Source organism: Cupressus sempervirens, chromosome 7, assembly GCF_028749045.1.
Source record: "Cupressus sempervirens isolate cs-2001-9-10 chromosome 7, ASM2874904v1, whole genome shotgun sequence".
In the NCBI taxonomy this organism is placed as follows: domain Eukaryota; kingdom Viridiplantae; phylum Streptophyta; class Pinopsida; order Cupressales; family Cupressaceae; genus Cupressus; species Cupressus sempervirens.
Window position 1 is genome coordinate 897662456 of NC_143124.1, and position 22196 is coordinate 897684651.

The window sequence follows — 22196 nt, forward strand, 5'->3', positions numbered from 1 at the left end:
GTGTACATCTTGTTGTAATATGATCAACTTCATTGCAATTAAAATAAATGATAGGTAGTTTAGCTTTGAATTTGTATTTTCCTTTGTGAAATCTTCTAGTCAGCAATGCTTCTAATTGTTCTATGTCTTCCTCATCTATACTATTGTCACTGGATGCATACTTTATCTTTCTTTTCTTTTTCTTTTTCTTTCCCTCCTCAGAATCCTTTAGTAACAGTTTGGCTTTGAAAGCTAATTCAATACTCTCTAGTTTGTAGTTGTCAAAATTAGATAACTCAAAAGCAATGAGTCTTCCTACCAAACCTTCAAGGGTTAGATCATTCCCTGGTATACATCTTAACTCTTGAATTTTAGACACTCTAATGGCATACATAGACAAAAATATTCTCAAAACTTTACTTAGCATAGTATCATCATATATTTTACTAGCAACACCTTTTATTGCACTAACAACTTCTTTTATTCTAGCAACATATTGAGCAATGTCCTCACCTTCTTCCATTCTCACATCATCAAAGTTACCTCTTAGGCTCTCTGACTTGGCTCTTTGAACATTTTTGTCTCCTCCATAGATAGTGGTTAGGGCATCCCATAGCTACTTTGTACTTTTAAGTTCTTTGATTTCATCAAACTCAACATAGCTTAGGGAAGAGTCAATCTCCAACATCGTCTGATTGTGCTCTTTCTTTTTCTTCAAGTCTTCAACAGTAAGGGCTCCTGCTAGATTAACATGTTTTACTATAACATAAGTTTGTGCATAATCTCCAAGTCCTCCAAGATATAGCTTCAACAAACTTTGCCATGCAAAAAATTTATCTTTGTTTAGCTTGGGTACCTCTCTTTTTGGCATCCTGATCTTTATACTTTACCTTAAAACTAATCCTCTTAAGAAACTAGGCTCTGATACCAATTTTTGGAATAATTTTAGAATAATTGAGGGGGGGGGGGGAATGTGAATTAGTTATTCAAGGTATAGATGTAAAAAATAAAAAAATCCACAATTCAGTGAACCCATATAACATTCTTAACCATGCATGCATTCATTGTGTGTTAACAAAAAATGATATGTTATTGTTAAATTAACATGTAGAGGTGTAAAGCATAAGACACAACATATCCATTCATACACTTGACACAGTGATTTAATGTGGAAACCCAATTTGGGAAAAACCACCAGTAACATGCTACTCCTTTTTCACTCTTTTGAAGTGATGCCCTATTAAAGGCCAACCCTATTAGAAGGTTACAACACACACTGTTAAATGTGACCTAGTTAAGGGAATTCAATCATCCTATTAAAAGTGAGCATTGTTAGAGGACTTTAGGCCATTCACTTGGAATGCTACCCTATTAAAGGATTTTATAATGACTATTAAGTCAACCTTTTTCCAAAGGATTTACCCTAATCTGATACAATTGTTAGAAAGTAATAGTAGAGCTTTGATTTGATACAACTTACAACCTTGCTTTCATATTATAGATCACTATTTAGTCCTCATCTCTGCTTGGCTTCCAATCTTTTTAGTTCTCATAGCTTGTTCACCCTTCAAGCATTCATCCTCATTAAGCCTTCTTGCTTAGTTCACCATTGTAGACTGGTCCTCTTGGGTCACTTGATGAAGCAAACCCTCTTCCTTGTCCTTGTCAGATTTTCACATCCAAAAACTCTCTAAATTCCAACCAACTTTTCTTCATGACCAAACATCCCTAGATATAGGGAATTAGAACTCTTTTTCCTGCTCATTATCCAACTCAAAAATTAGGGTTATAAATGGATTAGGTAGGATACAATGTATCTACCCATATCTTGTCTTCCCTAGAAACTTCTTCAAGAACCCATTTGAATTCGCCTCCTAAAAAGTTTACATAAGATTTTGTGCCTCTAGCTCATCAATCTTATCTTCCTCTTGATTTATAAGTTCCAAGAAAACAAACTTGTCAGCTTTTATTTGGCAAATCTTTGATCTTTTTCATAATTCAGCAACTTGACATTGTCAATTTATTGATGCTTGGCACATACTATGTTACTCAACATCAACTAGATTTTATTAGTACTTGGCACATATTGAAAATCACTCAGCATCTACTACCTTGCTCGGCATCCACTAGTTTACTCGGCATCCACTAGAAATTTCTTTCACTTAGCTCCAACTGACTTTTTGCCCAACTTGCACTAACTTTGTTCGGCATCTTCTATCAACTTTTTCCAACCTTTTTCTTCTAAACTCTATAAGTGAATCCAATCATTTTTTAACCTTAAGTAGATCATTAATACATTATGTTATCACTATCTTAACTAATTCTTATACTTTAATACATAATCATAACTCAACCTTTCCTCTCGGTTCTTTTGTTACAACTTGTTGATCAAATCCTCTTCATCAATCAACTAAATGATAATGCTTGAAACATATAAGAAATTGTCTTACCACCATGGGCTAGGTTTGACATTAGTGACAAAACAATGATTGAAAACACTTCTTCAACAATAACAATCTTTCTACTCAAATGATCTTTTCAATCATATATCAACACATTCTTGGCAATGTTGGAAAACAAGTGTATGGAGATACAAATATTCCATGTCATCATAAATTTGTTAGGATGTTAAGTCTCCATGGTTTTTTCATTTGGATGTAAAGATGGCTAGTCTTCTTGTTGCATATTGTTGAAATTGTGTAAGGAAAGATTAAAAATTTGTATATAGTTTACTTGTAAGGAAATATTCATTGTAAGTTTTCACAATTATGTGATTTGATCTAATATAGAGAATCATGTAAATGAGATACTTCTTTTTATAAATCAATTGGTGAAAATATTTCATAGTGGTTATATTGTTTTGATATAGTTGATTCAATTGAAAACATAGATGATTGCATTGTAAGTTTATATGTTATGCATTCAATATAATGGAAGAAAGTTATCATATTTGATAGTTCATTTCATGTGTATGAAATTCAGTTCATTTAGATTCCAAGATTCTAATAAATTCCTAGGCTAGATAACACCATCACATCATCAAACATGTTCACCAAAATTCTATGGTAGGATTAAAAGAAAATTAGCTTGATGAAGAATATATAGACCAAATGCATAAGGAAATATTCATGTCCTCTAGAAAATGTATGGGGGAAGAAAATAATTCCTCCCCCAAGACTACAGACCAATAAAATATTAAGGAATATACTTGAGACTCCTATTAGGAACCTATAAATTAAGAGGGTTATCATATAAATTAAATATAGTGTGACTCCTAAATATTTCCCCAAGATGATCCACATGACCTTAAGGGGATGTACAAAATCTACTCATAGCACATTACAAAGAAAAATAGTAATAACCAATAAGTAATCTTAAACCTGTACCTAAGAAAAATAAAGAATAAAATATATATACCAAACTTAATTATTTATGAATCTATATTACCTAGGCGTCACCTCAATACCATGTTCAAACAAGAAGTTACCATGAAAAAAGGAGTAGTGGCCCACACTAGGCGGCCATACCTTGGCCACACCTTGGACTTAGGTCAAAGGCCATGATAATGACCTTTGGTTCTAATATATGTCAAAAACTTACTCCTAGGTGCCTACCTTCTTGTTTGGAAATATGGGTGGGTATGAGTGTTACACTAAACAACTATATCACACCTAGGGAGGAGCAAGTAAAGTTGGAAAGTGGGCCATGTATGAATTGATGTCTTACTCACCTCAAATTGGGATCTATGCAGCCCACTTGACATGTAGCTTCCTAGAATGATGTGATACTTGTCACCCATCTTTGGAAGAACAAATAGGGTAGATGAGTCTTGAGGGAGGGGGACTTTGTATGAAAAGGGGAGACATATTATTAAGGAGGATAATATTTAAAGTATAGGGTTAGATTGATATTTGAATCATGTGTTGGAGGTTAGGGTAAGGTATGTTTTTTCTTTATATGGGTTAAGTGTGGTGTTAAGGGATGGATTAGTATATGGGAACAATAAGAAATAGGATTGGATTTAGTTGCTTGCTAACTAAATAGTTTTGGATAAAGTACTAGATTAGTAGAAGTTAGGAAGGATTAAATTAGCATTAATGTATAGGTGGTTAGGAATACTTGGGGTTATAATATTACATCATGTCATGTGTCAAAATTAGAAAGTGGAATGGGAAGTAGAGTAGGATAGTTTAGTAGTTAGTAGAATGTGTTACTTCTTTTTGTTATGAGATTGTTAGTAGGGTTTGGAATTAAATTAGTAGATAAATGCATGTATGTGGAGTGTTAGGATTATTATTATTAGGGTGGTAGACCTTAGTAAACTTTAATCATAGGTTTTAATTGATAATTAATTATAAATAGCTAGTAAATAAAATAAATAATCAAATAATAATAAATAATCAAATAAAATAAATAGAAGTGTAGTAGGTACAACAATTATTTTTGGTAATAAATATTCAAGTAAATAATCTATATAATGTCCTCATTATGTACATGAACCTAATACATGAAAGAATGTTAATTATAAGGGACACATTAAGTGGTATGTAGATCTTTAGTACTGATAAGATTAGTTGGGGATATAGAAAATTATATATTAAATAAACATGGAATTTAAATTACTATGTAAGTCATGTATTTATCGTTATTTAACCATCACTTAATTGATAAGGAAGTGGTAAGGTCACGTGGAAGGAGTAAATAGAAATCAATTTTGTAATTAATCTTTTATTTGGAGCTCTTATATATTTCATTAATTATTTGACCCATTAATTGATAATGGTATGATCTATAGTTAGAATACAAGCCTAATGTACCAATCTTCTTTAAATTCTATGTGGGTGTCAATTGACACTGGTCAATGACAACTAATAATAAGATCTTAGAGAAAATTAAAATAACACATTTATAAATATGTTGTCAATAGTCAAGTTAATTGTATAGAAACAGTTAGGAATTTAATGTAATAACATCATCCAAGAACTCATTAAATTTGGTATATCTAAATAATAGAGAATAAGAATAATAAAACATAGTTGATAATTAATCTAATGGTCTAGTTAGTAGTACCTAACTAGTAATCCATCATTATAATTGAGGTTAATATAGGATAAATAATAAGAAACTCATTAAAATGGTCCTACCATATCCTTATAAGGAGAATAATTTTGGACATGCAAGGTAATGAGTTAAAATTATTTCCCTAAGGTAATTATAAGGCATCTACACAATCCCAACAATGAAACCATCAAAAAAAACATTGATGCAAGACTTGTGCTACACAATTACATAAATAATGCCTCATCTTAAGGATAGGGTTTGATTTTGATATGATATCATCACCTAACTATTGTGTCATAACGTAGATTTTGATTATTGATAGGAAAAAAATTGGCCTCTCATGGAAAAATTGAAGTCCAAATTCTTGAATGAAACAAATTTCTTTACACCAACTTTTTCATCTCTAAACTCAATGATTGAATTAGTAATTTTATAACATTCTTGAGGAAATATAAACTATTATCTAGACACCTCTCTGTTCAATAGAACATTCATAACTAGTAAAGTTCTATACAAATTATCTTTAGTCCCCCTTTCAAAAAAAATTTGAAAAAATTTAGATTGTGTTTTTCTTTGTTAAATTTAGGGCATCACATCATCTCATCACCCACAAAATCTATAGTTCTAGCAGATTAAATAGTCTATCTTGAGAAGTAGTTGATTTGGCATACAAGGTGGTCAGAACAACCTTTATCATGACCTTGCCAAGTTACTATTGAACTAGTTCAACAAAAATATGGAGAGCATCAAAACTTCCAAGAACAATCCATGTAAGTTCAGTTCACTCTTGATCTATTTATTTTTCTATATTCAAAAATTCTTCCCATCAAAAAGTACTATGGTTTGGAGAAAAGATGTACCAATCTTTTATTAGATTAATGAGTATATTGGTGAAATGAGAGAGAATTATACAAGTATCATGGACAACTACTTTCATGCATTTAAGAAGAAAATGAATAATACATTCAAGATTCTAAGGAAATTAGTTGAAGATTACAAATATGATGTTTGTTTCATGGTTGATAGTGACAAGGTGTACATTTAGGCAGTTAGGCCAAGAATTGCATGGGTAAAACCTCTAGGATATGAGGACATTGGTGAAACCAGACATAATTGAGGCATTGATAAATGAGCCTGTTGATCCTAAGGTTGTTTACTTTAGCACCTATGATAAGGAAAATCCTAGGATAGAACTAGAAATCAAACTTTCTCATGCAATTAACAAGGGCAAGAAGAGGATTGCTAAACTAAAAACTAGTTCCACTCTTCTACTAACTGAAAGGAAAAGGAGAGGATGAAGAAGTAGAAGATGAGGAAAATTTTGAAGAAGAAGGGCCACTAAAGAAGAAGGGTAAGGTAATCATTACAAACCTTCCAAGACATCTACTGCTATGTTCACAAGGAGATCATCAAGAAAAAAAGTAGATAAAGAAGGAGTAGACATAATCTTGAAGAAGTCTCCACCCACTTTTGAGGAAAGAATGAAAGAGTTAGAATAAGGATCTGGCATTACAAACTTCAAGGCACTAAAATATGAAATTGAGACTACTAATGAGTAGAAGTAGATAGAAGATATATTAGTATCTAAGATGGGCAAGTGGAAGTACTCACTTGACCAACTTGCTCAATTAATTCCTAATACTTTGATGGGCAAGATTAAGCTAAGATGGGAGCATGCCATGAAAACTACAAAAGATATATATGAACAAACCCTAAGGAAACTCATGCCAAATTTGGATGACAAGGAGGTGAAAGAATCTTTGAAGAAAAGTTAACTTTGAGATTAAATACTTGTCTTATATTGTTAAAGGATATTGAGTATGTTGTGAAGAATGCTACAAACATATGGAATAATTTTATCTTCTTCACAAAATAAGTGATTTTGTAGTTATTGTAAGTGATAAGGATGATGATGATGATTAGGAGGAGAAAGTTGAAGAGAAAGATGATGAAGAGATGACTCATTTTTATAATGTAGATGATGAAGAGAAACAAGAATAGGAAGTCACTAAGGAAGATGCACAAGATATTGAGGATACTGACCCTGTAAAGATTCCTACAATACTCATAGTCTTACTTCCTCATTTTCCCAAAAAAACATTGAAAACATCAAGCCCAAAGACAACTTGAGCATGATTGATTGTGACTAGCACTATTAGCACAAGCACTCAATTAATCTCTGCACTTGTCTAGCTCAATACTTCATTGATAGTAGTGTGAAGTACTTCATCTACCAAGTAGAAAACTCTTCCCTCTACATAAATTTTGGCTACATTAGGTATTTATACTACTAGTATTTCAATGAGTGTAGTATCTACTTTTGCATCGAGTCCTACTATTTCTACAATTGTTTCCATTCCTAGTATACAAGTAATAAGTACAAGGATAGTTGAGACCAAGCCTTAACTGAGTACAAAATTTTTGGGAAAAGGAAAAATGAAGGAAGAGGATATAGATCTTGATGAGGAGATTGTCATTCCTATATGGGACATCTCAAATCTATATCTAGACCAGATGCAAATTTTTGGTGAACTTCTTCAAAAGAAAGCCAAGTAGCAAAGGCTTAGAGAGGAAAGAAACAAAGAATTTAAAATTATTAAGAATGCTAAGAATATTTTAGTAGAGACTTTAGTTATAGATGTTGATACTTCTCAATGAATTTTGTATCAGTTGGTAGAGGCAATCCAAAAATATAATGAAGATTTGGATGTATAGGAAAAATTATTGCAGAAAGCCAAGAAAAATTTTGAGATTAAAGTTTTAGAATTTATTGCTCAACAAATTACCATTCATCAAGTAGAACTATCTACTATTTTAGGCTCTCTAGAGACCTCTTGCATCAATGTATCTTTACTTTTTGGTAAACTATGTGATACACTAATTTTCACTAAAGAAATAAGAGATAAATTGTCAAAATTTGATAAGGATCTAAAGGCAAGTGCACAAAAATTGTAGCTTGACCAAAGTTCAAGTTCTACCCACTTCAAAAAGATCAGATTTTCGATAGATATGCAAGAAAAATTGCTCAGAGAAGAGGCAAGGCTAAGATCTACATTGGTAGATATTTAGAACATGATTCTCCCACACATGGTTACACTATAGAAGTGGATTGTATATTAAAAAATTCTCAACCATGACAACAACTTCTCCATTGAAGACCATATGATTGAACTGGTAGAAAAAGTGTAGATTACATTGCACACATGCAAGGTGTTGCAAGAGAATTGGGACAAGACTTTGGCACTTATCCTAACGCTACATTCGATTTCTTGTCACATTTTGGCATTACTATGTAAATATATATTGCATAAATCTTTGGCATTAATGTCAAAAAGGGGGAGAAGATTTAAAGAACATTGGAGAATATGTATTTAGATGTATATTGTATATATAGTATACTATAAATTATGTATTGGGGAGAATTACCATGTACAAAAAAATATATCTTTTACAAAGCCAATTTTGAAAAATCTAAAAAATAGTATAATCTACTGAGTTGGAGACATAAGGTAATGGATAAAGGTGTTTTTGGACATTCTTGAATTCAATTTTGACTAATAAGTGTTTTTTTCACTAATTCCAAAGGGGGAGATTGTTAACATTCCAATTATGTTTGTTATTTGTGACATACACTTATTTAGATTACAAGTACCTATTAATCTTATTGTACAGTTGCCAGTGTTAACCAAGCATTTCAATTACTACCAAGTTCTATAGTTGCTACCGAGTCCTTTTGATATATTTTAGTTTGTGCTAAGCAGTTACTACAAAGTTGATGATTAGTAGTGTAAACCCATCATCTCAGTGTATGTCAAGTTTACCAATGCAACCCAAGTTATACAATTCTTACCGAGTTAGTAGTTTATGTGATGTGAGTCTAGTGTTAACCAAGTGACTCAATTTATACTGAGCTCATAGTGATAGCATTAACTGGGCTATGTAGTGTGAATCAAGTGATTCAATTTATATGTTGAGTCACTAGTGTAGACCAATTTCAAGAGTACTTGGAAGTGATCAGTATGGATTGAGCTTCTATATCTATCAAGTGCATGATGATGCCAAGCATTGATAGTAGATGTTGAGTATCAAAACCTCACTGAGTCAATCTTTAGAACCTAAGTATACAATAAAAAATAGTTGAGTAAAATTCTAATGATGAGATGGTGTTACTAAACCAAGGAATAATGAATTATTCTTTGAGATTGACAATGATTTGCAGAATGAATGGGAGCTAGGGAAGAAACAAATTTCAGAACCTAGAACAGAGTTAAGAGTTGAGATTACAATTCCTACTTCTGCTAAGAATATGACAAATAATCATCCACTAGAGAATATCATCAGCAATAGAGATAAAGGATTGATGACAAGAAGAAGAATCAATGAAGAACTATGTTTGATATCTCAAGTATAAGAAAAGAATGTAGATTAGGCATGTAAAAATGACTATTGGAAGTAAATTATGAAAGAATAATTAGATTAGATAGTGAATAATGAGACATGGGAATTGGTCTCTAGCCTAGCACACAAGAATGTGGTAGGAACAAAATGGGTATTTAGGAACAAAGAAAGATTGGTATCAAAAGGTGTCACACAACAAGAAGGAATAGACTATGATGAAATCTATGCTCTTGTGGCAAGAAGTAGTAAGGTTATTCTTAGCCTGTGCAGCAAATAAGAAATTTAACTTATATCAGATGGTTGTCAAGTCAACATTTCTCAATGGAGAACTTGAAGAAGAGGTATACATAGAATGACCTGAAGGTTTTCCTTTAATAGATGACAAGGAAATGGTATGTAGATTGAGGAAAGCATTGTATGGCTTAAAGCAAGCATCTAAAACTCAATATGCAAGTTTGGAAAAGCATTTGACAAAATTTGGATTTGGCAATGGTATGGCAGTCAATAATCTATACTAGAAAGAAATAGATGATGGATTGATGATTTTGGTAATATTTGTTGATGATATCATACTTGGAGGAGATGATAGTGAAAGTGACAAGTTTGCAAAAGAAATGAAATAGGAATTTGAAATGAGTATGATAGGAGAGATGAAATACTTCCTAAGATTATAGATTGTGCAGGATAAAGAAGGAATCTTTATTTCTTAGATTAAGTCTTTGAATGATCTATTGAAAAGGTTTGGTTTGGAAACATGTAAACCAATTGGAACACATATGGTAATTGGAAAAAAGTTATATTCAAAGGATGAGACACCTACTATTGAGTAGAAGAAGCATAGATCTATGATTGGAGGATTGCAATATTTGACTCACATGAGGCTAGATATAGGAAATACAGGTAGAATTATTGTAAGATTTCAAGCTAATCACAAAGGAGTACATTATGCAGCAATTAAAATGATATTTAGATATCTAAAGGGAACACCAAAGTTTGGATTGTGGTATGATAGATCTAATGATTTCACTTTAATATTGATGTTAATTGGGTAGGTAGTATGGATGACAAAAAGAGAACCATTGGTGGAGCCTTCTTTCTTGGAGGAAGATTGGTTTCTTGGTTAAGCAAGAAGGAAGATTGTATCTCATAGAGTATAGAAGAGGCAAAATATGTTGCAGCAACAAACAATTGTAATCAACTTATTTGGATGAAGAAAATACTGAAGGATGTAAGGATAGAATTTAGTGAACTTGTTGTCATGAATTGTGATAAAACAAGCATAATGAATATGTTAAAGAATCCAACATTGAATTCTAAGACTAAATACATTTCTATCAAGTATCACATGTTGAGAGAGAAATTTGTAGAAAAGAAAAATCAAATTGCAGTATGTAAGAACCAAAGAGTAGATAGAAAATATTTTCACCAAGCCTCTTCCCAAAGAGACTTTTTAATATTTGCAAGGTATGCTAGGGGTTATGCCCCTACCCACATCAGAGTAGATGATGCAAGAGTGCATTATTCCAATGTTATAGAACACTATTATTTGTCTGGACTAAATACTAATACTTCCTATATGGGGAGTATTTATTATGGATAGGGTCATTTAGGACTCTTGATAGATGTTGTTTTCAATAGTGTCTTTGGACACTTGAGCAAGTCAGAGATAGTTGTTGTAGAGATAGATAGTTGTTGAAACTTTTGACATTGATTTCAATGGGGGAGAGATTATAGTATGAAAAATAATTTGATATAGAGTACATTGATGGGAGAGATTATATCAATAAGGAAGAATGATAGATGAAGAGGATTTGAAAAGAATGGATAACAGTCTTTTATAGTTGGTATTCTTGGAACTAGATGTTTTTCATCTATATTGCCATCAATGCCAATGGGGGAGATTGTTGGAAGCATGAATGTTGATGATACTTCTATGGGGGATTATTGTAGAAACATGATTAGATCATTATCATGATGATATGTTTCATCCATGACTGTGTTTGTCATTGATATCAACATAATAGTTTTATGTGGTATCTAACAAAAGAACAATGGAAAGATCAAGTTGGTACAGACAAATTGTTGAGTACTTTCAATAAGTGAGGTTAAAGGGAGATACTACCAAGTGTCTAGTTTATGCAACTAACGTCAAAAAATACCAAGTATCTAGAAGAAGTTATGCAAGCTTTGGTGATGACTTTTTTGAGATAGAGTTTATATAAGTCTATTCTAGTAAACTTGTTATATCTTTTAGCAGAGTTGTTATTCTAAGAAGAAAGGTTAAATATGTGTAGAAGACGTGTTGGAGATGACTTGGCTATGCTAACTTGTCATAATATTGTATCTATGAAAAGTTATTTAAGTTACTAGGTGACTGATTAATGGTATCCCTAAGTGTAACATGTTCCTAATGAGGTCCTATAATAATTAATTGAGAAGATGTAATAGCTGACTTAGGGAATTGTTTTGTCGATTTAGTATAAAGGAAGGACATTTTCCTTTGTTATGTATGTATGAAGGAATGATTACAAGAAGCATGAAGAACGGAATGCAAAGATAAGAAGAGTAGAGTAGAGTTAGAGAAAACTTCATTGCTAAGGTTTTATTTTGAGATCTGAGGTTTTTTATTTGGATCTGATGTTCATGACCTAGTCTATAAGGTCTGATAGTGATTGGTCTATTTGATAGGACAAATGAAAGAGTTTAAAGTATAGTAGAAACAATTATTCTATAACAAACAGTTGAGAGATTAGTTCAATACTGAGTTTAATGGTCTTTCCCCATAAGCTATTTGGACAGTGAGTCCTTTTTGTCTTCTACAACTCCTAATAGGGTTGGAAACTTATAACAGAGATTCAAAGTCTCCTAATAGGGACTCATATGTACTAAATGTGTTTATAGACTCCTAACCAGGTCCATCCTCTAACAAGGAAAAAAAAAAAAATATATATATATATATATATATATATATATATATATATATATATATATATATATATATATATATATATATATATATATATATATATATATATATATATATATATATATATATATATATATATATATATATTAGTATAACTTTGTAGGCATCATTCCCACCATGGCTTTCCATCTGATCAAGGGTTTCCCTAGTTAACATATCTAGTGTAATTGTTTATGTTCATCTTGTTATGGTTCTTATTTACTTTGATTGAATGGTTAAGTTTAATTAAGGATGATAAATATTTTAATTGGATAATTGATTCGCCCTCTCCCCTCTCAATTACCTTGGTGGAATATTGTTTCTAACAAAAATATTGTAAAAAATCCCTAAGTCATTCTAAAAATGGTTTACATAGAATTTTGTGCCATTACAAAAATCTATGTCAAAATTATGTAACTTGACACTTGAAGTCCTTGATGCTCAACATCAACTACAACTTCAGTGCTATAACTTGGCCTCTAAATCAATCAACATCCACTAATCACTCGACATCTAAATAACTCAATAGATATCTTCTCCTTGACACTTGAGTGACTTGGTATTTACTAGTTACTCAGCTCATACTAAATATTTGTTGCTTGACATATACTATCTGACAACTTATACTCGACATGTATTACTTGTTCAGCATGATCTAAGTAAATGACTTAAGTATATTATCACTCATATGTCAAAATCAAACTAAGATTAACATCTTTTCCCAAATTGGGTTTCCACATAAAATCCTTGTGTCAAATGTGTTATTGAATTTTTTATGTTTCATGTTTACATTCTTGCAAAATTATTTTGACCAAGGATAGAAACCTACAAAGTTTAGGAGTTGTATGATCTAATGGATGCATGCATAATAAGGTTTTATGGATATGGGTCTACTAAGTATTGAAAATTTTTATTTGTACATTTGTACCTTGGATAACTAATTCACCCCCCTCTTAGTTATTCTAAAGAATTCCAACAATTGGCATTAGAGCACCATAGTGCTTAAGAGGGCTAGTTTGAAGGTACTAGAAGAAAAAGATCGAGATGTCAAAAAGAGAGGTACCTAAGCTTAACAAGGAGAACTTCCCTGCATGGAAAATTCTAATGATGCTACACCTAGGAGGTCTTGGAGACCACAACAATCTACCATCTCCATTGAGCATGTCAATCTTGTTGAATCCATAACTATTGATGATTTGAAAAAGAAGAAATAACATAATCAGACAATGTTGGAGATTTTGTCTAGCCTAACTTATGCTAAGTTTGATGACATAAGGGGTTGTGACAGTGCAAAGAAGATGTGGCATGCTCTTCACACCATTTATAGAGGAGGTGCAAATGTTTTAAGAGCCAAATATGAAATTCTTAGAGGTAATTTTGATGATATGAGGATACAATAAGGTGAGAATCTTGCTCAATATAGCTCTAGAATAAAAGATGTTGTTAATGCTATAAGAGGAGGTACAGGTAAGATAGATGATGATATTGTATTAAGAAAAGTATTGAGAATATTGTTTTCCATCTATGCTATTAGAGTTTTTTCCATATAGGAATTAAGATGTATACCAGGTTCTAATCTGGCTCTGAAAGGTTTGGTAGGTAGCATCACTACCTTTGAGATATCTAATTTTAATAACTTCAAATTTTGACAATGTTGAATCTACTTTCAAAGCTAAACTATTGTTAAAAGAACATAAAGAGAAGAAGAAAAAGGTCAAATATGTTTCTAGTGATAGTGATATAGATGAGGAATATGTAGAACAACTTGAATCACTATTATTAAATAGATTTCATAGAGGCAAAGGAAAATTCAAAGGTAAGTTACCTATCATGTGTTTTAATTGCAATGAGGTTAGCCATATTACTCCTAGATGTTTAGAGAAGAACAATAATAGAAGTGGAGAAAAATACATAAGTAAAAAAAAATGAGGATAACAAAGATTACAAAGATATAGGAAAGAAGTCTTGTTACATTGCAAAAGAGGAAGCCAGAGATGGATCTAATGACCATGATGATGAAGTGGTGTATGTTGCAATGAAGGATGAAGCTGATGAGGATGGGGCAACTACACTAGTGTCTTATGTGAACAAGAGTGACAGATGGATATTTGATAATGGGTGTCCACATCACATGACTAGAGATAGAAGTAGGTTCATTAGCCTAAATTATTATGATGGAAATAGTGTAAGGTGTAGTAATAATACACCTTGTTTGATCAAAGGAAAATGCTCTATCAAAATCATAGAAAATATTTTGTGTGGCAATGCTTATTATGTTGAAGGACTTAACTATAATTTGTTGAGTGTGTCACAACTGAATAGTTAAGGTTGAAAAGTTGAGTTTGAGAACAACATAGCTAAGATCTATTATACTGATTGGAAATTAATTGGAAAAGGTGATCAAACTAAAGGTAATCTATTTTATCTTGATATGAATAATGTTGATTGTCTTATTGTAGAATATTTTGATGTGTGGTTATGGCACAAGAGGTTATGTCATGATAGCTTTGATAACTTAGTGAGTATTAGTAACATGAAAAGAGTTAGGGATTTTCCTAAATTGAAGAAACCTGACAATATAATTTGCAAACAATTTCAATTAGGCAAGATGTCAAAATCTAGTTTTAAGTGTAAGACTCACACCTCTAAACAATTTCTTGAGATCGTTAATATTGACTTGTGTGGAACAATTAATATGCAAAGATACAAGGGTGACAAGTACATTATCCTATTTTTTGATGATTATTCTAGGATGATGAAATTGTGTTTTTGAAATAGAAATCTGATGCTTTTAAAAAATTTAAGTGATACTTAGCTAGAGTTGAGAAGGAGACGGGAAAAAGTCTAAAATGTCTGAGATTTCACAAAGGTGGAGAATTTACATCAAATGAGTTTGAGATATTCTATAATGAAAAAGGAATCAAAAGATAGACATTCACACCTAGGACCACCCACAAAATGAAATTGCTAAAAGGAAGAACATATCTGTAATGGATTGTGCTAGGACACTCATGATGGACAAAAATGTTTCTCTGAAATACTAGAGAGAGACTCTAAGTATAGATATCTATACCTTGAACCATGTGTAAGTCAAGAAAGGTACTCATTCAAAACCTTTTGAATTATGGTATGGACACTCACCCAATGTAAAATAAATTAAGTTATTTGGAAGCAAGTGCTATATTCTTAAAGATTTTAGGAATCGTAAGTTAGATGCTAAAAGTGAAGAAGGTATATTCTTTGGCTATTCCACAAGAATTAAAGCTTATAAGTGTTTAAATATTAACACTAACAAAGTCATGGAAAGTGCAAATGCCAAGTTTGAATAATATATAGAGGTACATAAGGTTGAACCTATAAATGAACTAGAGGAATACAAATCTTTTGCATACTTATATGAAGGTATGCCTACTGATTAATATGTTGTAAATCAAGTTGCAAATCAATAGCAAGTTTTAGTGACTAGTGAATCACATACAATAAATGTCGAGTTGCATTCAAGAACTGATCTACAATCAGGAACCATGGTGTAGATAGAAGCTAAGACACATTCTGATTCTAAGATTAGTGTACATGAAAGAGATGTTGAATTACCTAAAAGAGAAGGACATAGTGATTCAAAAGTTGACATACCTAATGAGGAAAGTAGAGAAGAACCAAGATTATCAAAGTATGTCAAAAGACATCACCATGTTGAAAAAATTATTGGAGATAGCCATACTAGACCAATGAAAAGAAATATGCTGAGAAGTGATACATGTTTGCTAAGCATACATGAACCTAAGATAGTGAAAGATTCCTTAGAAAATGTTGACTAGAGTAAAGCCATAAAAGAAGAGATTAGCAGATTGAGAAGAATAAGACATGGACTCTAGTTCCAAGACTAGAGGATAAGAATGTGATTGGAACCAAGTAGGTTTACAGAAACAAGTTCGATGAAAATAGTGAAGTCACAAGAAATAAGGAAAAATTAGTTTGTAAGGGGTATGCACAAGAAGAAGGGATGGAATATGGAGAAACATTTGACCCTATTGCAATATTTGAAGGAGTAAGAACTTTGTTTACTTAATTTACATACAAAGGTTTCAAAATTTATCAGATGGATGTGAAGTCAGGATTTTTGAATGGCATATTAGAAGAAGAAGTTTACAAAGAATAGTTTGAAGGATTTGTTGTTGCTAACAACAAGAACATGGTATGTAGACTACAAAAATATTTATATGGTTTAAAGTGCACCCTAAGAGCATGGTATGAGAGATTTCATACTTATCTTGTGAAGATTGGATTTGAGAGGACTAATGATAACAATAATATATACTTGAAGACAGGAAGAGGTAAAGGTATTTTACTAGCTAAAAGTTTTTGTTGATGATATTATATTTGGAGGTCAAGATGGATTATGTAAGGCATTTGAAAATGAAATGACAAAAAAATTTGAGATGTCTATATTTGGAGAGACCAAGTTCTTTGTTGGCTTACAAGTATATTAGATGAAATATGGTATATACATCACTCAGTCTAAGTATATGAAAGAAATATTGAAAACCTTTGGATTGGAAGATTCAAAATCAGTTAGCATGCCTATGTTGAAAGGACACAAGTTGTCAAAGAATGATGATCTAGCTGATGTGAATCAAACATTGTATAGATCTATGATTGGAAAATTGCAATACATAGTGCATAGTAGATTTGACATCGTATTATCTATTGAGATTATTGCAAGATTCTCTACTAATCCTAAGGAGAATCATTTGATGGTTGTTAGGATAATTAGGAGATATTTGAAAGGAACAAAAGACTATGGTCTATACTACAAGAAAAATTAGAAATTTGAGTTGAGAGCCTGCACTGATGTTGATTGGCCTAGAAACATTGATGATAAAAAAAGCAATAGTGGAGGAGCATTTTTCTTAGGAAAGAGGCTGATCACTTGGACCATCAAGAAAAAAATTGCATATCTCAATCTACTACCGAAGTTCAATATGTGGCTAGTGTAGAACAAGATTTAGTATGCAAAGAACATTAACAATGAGAGAAACATTCACAAACTAAAACTAAATTCACATATATGCTTAGACAAAGAAAACAAAACAAGAGATGCAAACCTCAAAGGATGAAGCACTTCATTGCTTTCTTGATTTTGTAGATGTGTCCTTTGATGTGGATGTATGCTCAAATGCTCAAAGTTTGCTTCAATGGTGGAGATGGATAATAGCAAATTGGTAGCTTTGTGAGCTCTCAATTTGGCATTATAAGGGTAAGATTGATGGCTCGGCTTCTCAAACTAGCATGATAACTTTAGCTCAAAGATTGTTTTTTTTTTTGGCTTGGGAGGGGATTCAATTTATAGGCCAAGGGGTAGAGGTATGGAGGGCTTAGATGCAAGGATGGGGAGATGGTTAAGGAGGGATAAGATGCACTCAAAGGGGAGCACATGGATTGTGCTTGTTTAGCACCAATTGGAAGGTGACACTTGTCACAAGGAGGATGAGTGTGAGAGGGTAGGGTAAAGGGTTGATTAAAGGCATGATGAGTGGGTTTGAGTATGTAAGAGGGATGTAAGAGGAATGAGTGTGAAAGAGGGAAGAGTGGAAGATGGATGTAAGAGTCATGAGTGGGCTTGTAAGAGTCTTTTATGGTTTGTAAGAGCACTCATGACTTGGTAGTTGGGATTTTTGAGGGGAGACTTTGGTTTGATTTAGGAAAGTCTTAAACTTGTTTAAGGAATGTGACAACATTAGGGGGTGGATTAGCCTTGGTTTTAGGATTAGATTAGAGATGTTAGAGATGTGCAAGTGGATGGAATTAATGAGGTTGGGTGAGTTAGTGGCTAAGCTTGGTTAGTATGGGTGGATGGGGTGGATTAGGCTAAATGGAGGATTAGGGATAAGTTAGGGGTTTTTGGATTTGAGGATTTTATTTATCAAATAGATTTATTTAATAAATGGGGATTTTTGGAATTAGATAGAAGAATAGGATTTAATTGATAAATAATAGGTTTATTTGATTTATCAATTAGGACTATAGATGATTAATTAAATTAATCAGCTAGGGATGGCAAAGGATTAATTAAATAAGAATTTAATTAATGATGCTTTTAGAGATAACTAAATAGGATTACTAAAGCGGTGTAATCAAATTTAGGTGTCTATAGCTACTATAGTAAATTGTACAAACATTGTATGTATCAAATAGCTACTCAAAGGTATGAAGGAGAAAATCATTGAACCTATGGTACTTTATTGTGATAATACAAGTTCTATAAATATATCTAAGAACCCTATGATGCACACAAAGACTAAGCATATTGCAATCAAGTGTCATTACTTGAGAGAGTTAGTTCAAGGAAAAAAAGTGAGGATGGAATATGTGAATACAAAAGAGAAAATAGATGATATCTTCACAAAAAATTTACCCTTGAATGCTCATGAGTATCTAAGAGGTAAACTAGGGGTGATACACCTATCTAATGCTACTTAAGAAGCATGAGTAGTGCCCTACATCAATCAAAGTAAATGTCATATATTACAACTTGATGCAGTGGATAATTACTTTAGGATTTTCCTAAAGTAATGAAGGAGCCAAATTACAAGATTTATAGTCATAATGAAAGCTGATAGAGGGAGAAACTATAATTGTTAACATCTGCATGTTGATATAACAAGTTTTTGGCATTATTTTCAAAGAGGGAGAAATAAAGAATACCAAATAAAGTGAGAAAGAAGGAGAAATAAGTACATATATAGTGATAGATACTTGAATATTAGAAAGAGGGAGTGATCAAAGAAAGTTAGAAGGAGAAGCCCTCCAAATTGATAGATGAAGGGAGTTATAAGGAAGAGTTAACTATCTCTTGATCAGAGGAAAATTTGTAGCCTATATAGAAGATGAAATTTATTGATAGAGGGAGAGATTTCAATACAAGGAATTATTTTCTTTTTAGTATTGTTGTTGGTATTGGTTTCCCATCAGTGCCAAAGAGGGAGATTGTTGAGAAAAGATTAATACAACTATAAGGATGTGTTTCACTCATTGTTTTATCATTGATGTCAAACCTACTACTTGTTGGTAAGATAACTACTTAGTTGATTTGAGCACTATCATTTATTTGATTGATGAAGAGGATCTAATCAAATGAGATAGCAAGAGCACCTAGAGGAAAGGCTGAGTTATGGTATGAAAAAGAAGTACAAAGATCAATTAAGACAGTGGTAATATAGTGTATTATTTATCTACTTAAAGATACAAAGTTTGGATACACTGATTAAGTCTAGAAGAACAAGTAAGAATAATTGTGTCTACCAAGCTTCACTGAGTGCACAGTAGGTGCCCAAAAAAGTTAGTACGAGTCAAACAAAAAATTAGTTGGAGATAAGAAAAGTGAAGTTTTAGTGTATGTTGAGTGAACATAGTGTAAGTCGAGTGAATTTTAGTTTGTGTTTTGTTCACATCTAATTGAAAAGATCACTATTAAAGAGGGAGATTGTTGATAAAGAATATTTTCAATCATTGTTTTGTCACTAATTTCAAACCTATTACTTTTTAGAATGACAATTTCTTATAAGATCCAAGTACTATCACTTAGTTGATTAATGAAGAGGATTTAATCAATAAGATGTAACAATAGCACCTAAGGGAAAGGTTGAGTTATGGTTTTGAAATGACATACAAGGATTAGTTAAGACAATGATATAATGATGTACTGATAATACACTTGAAGATACATATGTTGGCTACACTTAAAGACTCTAGAAAGAATAAGTTGTAACAAAGTTGTCTGCAAAGTTTGACTAAGTTCATCAGTGGATGTTGAGCAAGTTAGTTCATGCCAAGCAGATTATCAATAAGTGCTAAGAAAATGTAAAATATAGTATGTGCCAAGTGAAACAGAAGGTACCGAGCAAGTTTAGGTGTTGAGCGAGTAATAGGTGTTGAGCATCAATAAAACTTAGTTGATGCCAAGTGAATCCATAATAGATGTCGAGCATTAGTAAGACATAGTCAATGTTGAGTAACACAGTATGTGTTGAGCATCAAAAAATTAATAGTGCCAAGATGTTGCATTATTTGAAAAGTCAAAGATTCACTAGGTCTAAGTTGACAAGTTTGTTACCTTGAAGTTTGTGAACTAGATGGAAGATAAGGATGATGAGCTAGTGGTACAAAATTTTAGGTTAACCATTTTTGGGTGAATACAGGAGGATTTTTCATGATATTTCTAGAAGAAGGAAGATCAAGGGTAGATTCATTAAATCTTACCTAATCCATTCAAATAAAAAATTAAGAGTGGAAAGATTAGAGTGGAAAAAGTATTCTAGACTTCTATTTAAGGAGTTACAAGTCAAGAAGCAAGAGTGGTTGGTTATAAAGAGTATGTGGTGTTGAAAGGGAAGAACAAAGTATAGAGACTCTACTTCAATAGGTGACCATAGAGATGATTGCACGAGCACAATGAGCATGGAGACTCAAGGAGAAAAAGCTTTAAAGCAAGGCAAGCTATCAAAGCTACAAAAATTGAAAGCCAAGCAAAATTTATGAGCTGAATTAAGATCTAAAATCTACAAGTTATGTTGTGAGTTGTATTATATCAAAAGCCCTTATTGTTACTCTATAGTAATTGTATCAGTTAGAGTAAAATCCTATGGACTCAGGTTGGTTTAATAGCCATTTTGTAAATATTTTAACAGGGTGACATTCCAAGTGAATGTTCTAAAGTCCTTTGACTAGGCCCACTTCTAATAGGGTGGTTGAAATCCTTTAACTAGGTCACATTTAATAGTGTGTTGTAGCCTTTAATAGGGAAAGCCTTTCATAGGGCATCACTTCAGAAGAGTGAGAAAGGAGTAGCATATTACTGATGGTTTTTCCCAAATTGGGTTTCCATTTAAATCACTATGTTATGTGTTGATTTTTCATGTCTTATTCATGTATGTTGATTTTTGAGTAACTTGCTAAGTTGAATGTTTAGCTTGGATGCATGGTTAGTTTAATGGGCTCACTATACTCAGTGAAAAAGTTTTATACTCCATGAAAAAAAATTATTTCCAACATGTTGAGCATTGATAAACTTTAGTGTTTTTCACGTAAACTGGTATTGACCAAGTCGAAGAATAGTATGGAAGCTAAGAGACTACATATTTATGTCATGTGCCAATATCTATGTTAAATCATAAATTTGACAAATCTAAGCTAACTATTTTGTTTTCTTGAATTGTGTGAAGCATGTGGAAGATAATTAATTCAAGGTAAACTATTTTGTAGCAAATTTAAGAAATATTGAGGAAGAAGTTTCTAGAGGAACCAAATGGAAAAGTGGGTAGATTCATTGAATCCAACCTAATCTTATCTAACCCTAAAATAGATGATTGTGGTTAAGTGGAAAAAGATCTTAAATTTCTATTTATATAGAGAGCTAGCCAAAAGAAAAGGTTGTCATGTATGAGAACCTAAGGGAGGCAAGGAGTCTAGAGTATTGCTTCATTCAGTTGTTGAATAGAAGAGACTGCAATTGGCATGCAAATCAAGAAGTCTTAAGGGTATGAATTCTTGAAGGGTGAACAAGCTATTAGAGCTGAAGTGTGTGAAAGCCAAGTAGAGAGGAGGACTAAAATAGAGATATGTAATCTATAAGTGAGTTGTAATTTGTTATCAGATTAATCCTTACTATTACTTTCTAATCATTATATCACTCTAGGGTAAATCCTTTGGATTAAGGTTGACCTAACAATCATTTGCAAATCCTTTAACCAGGTGACATTCCAAGTGAATGGTCTAAAGTCCTCTAACAAGGCTC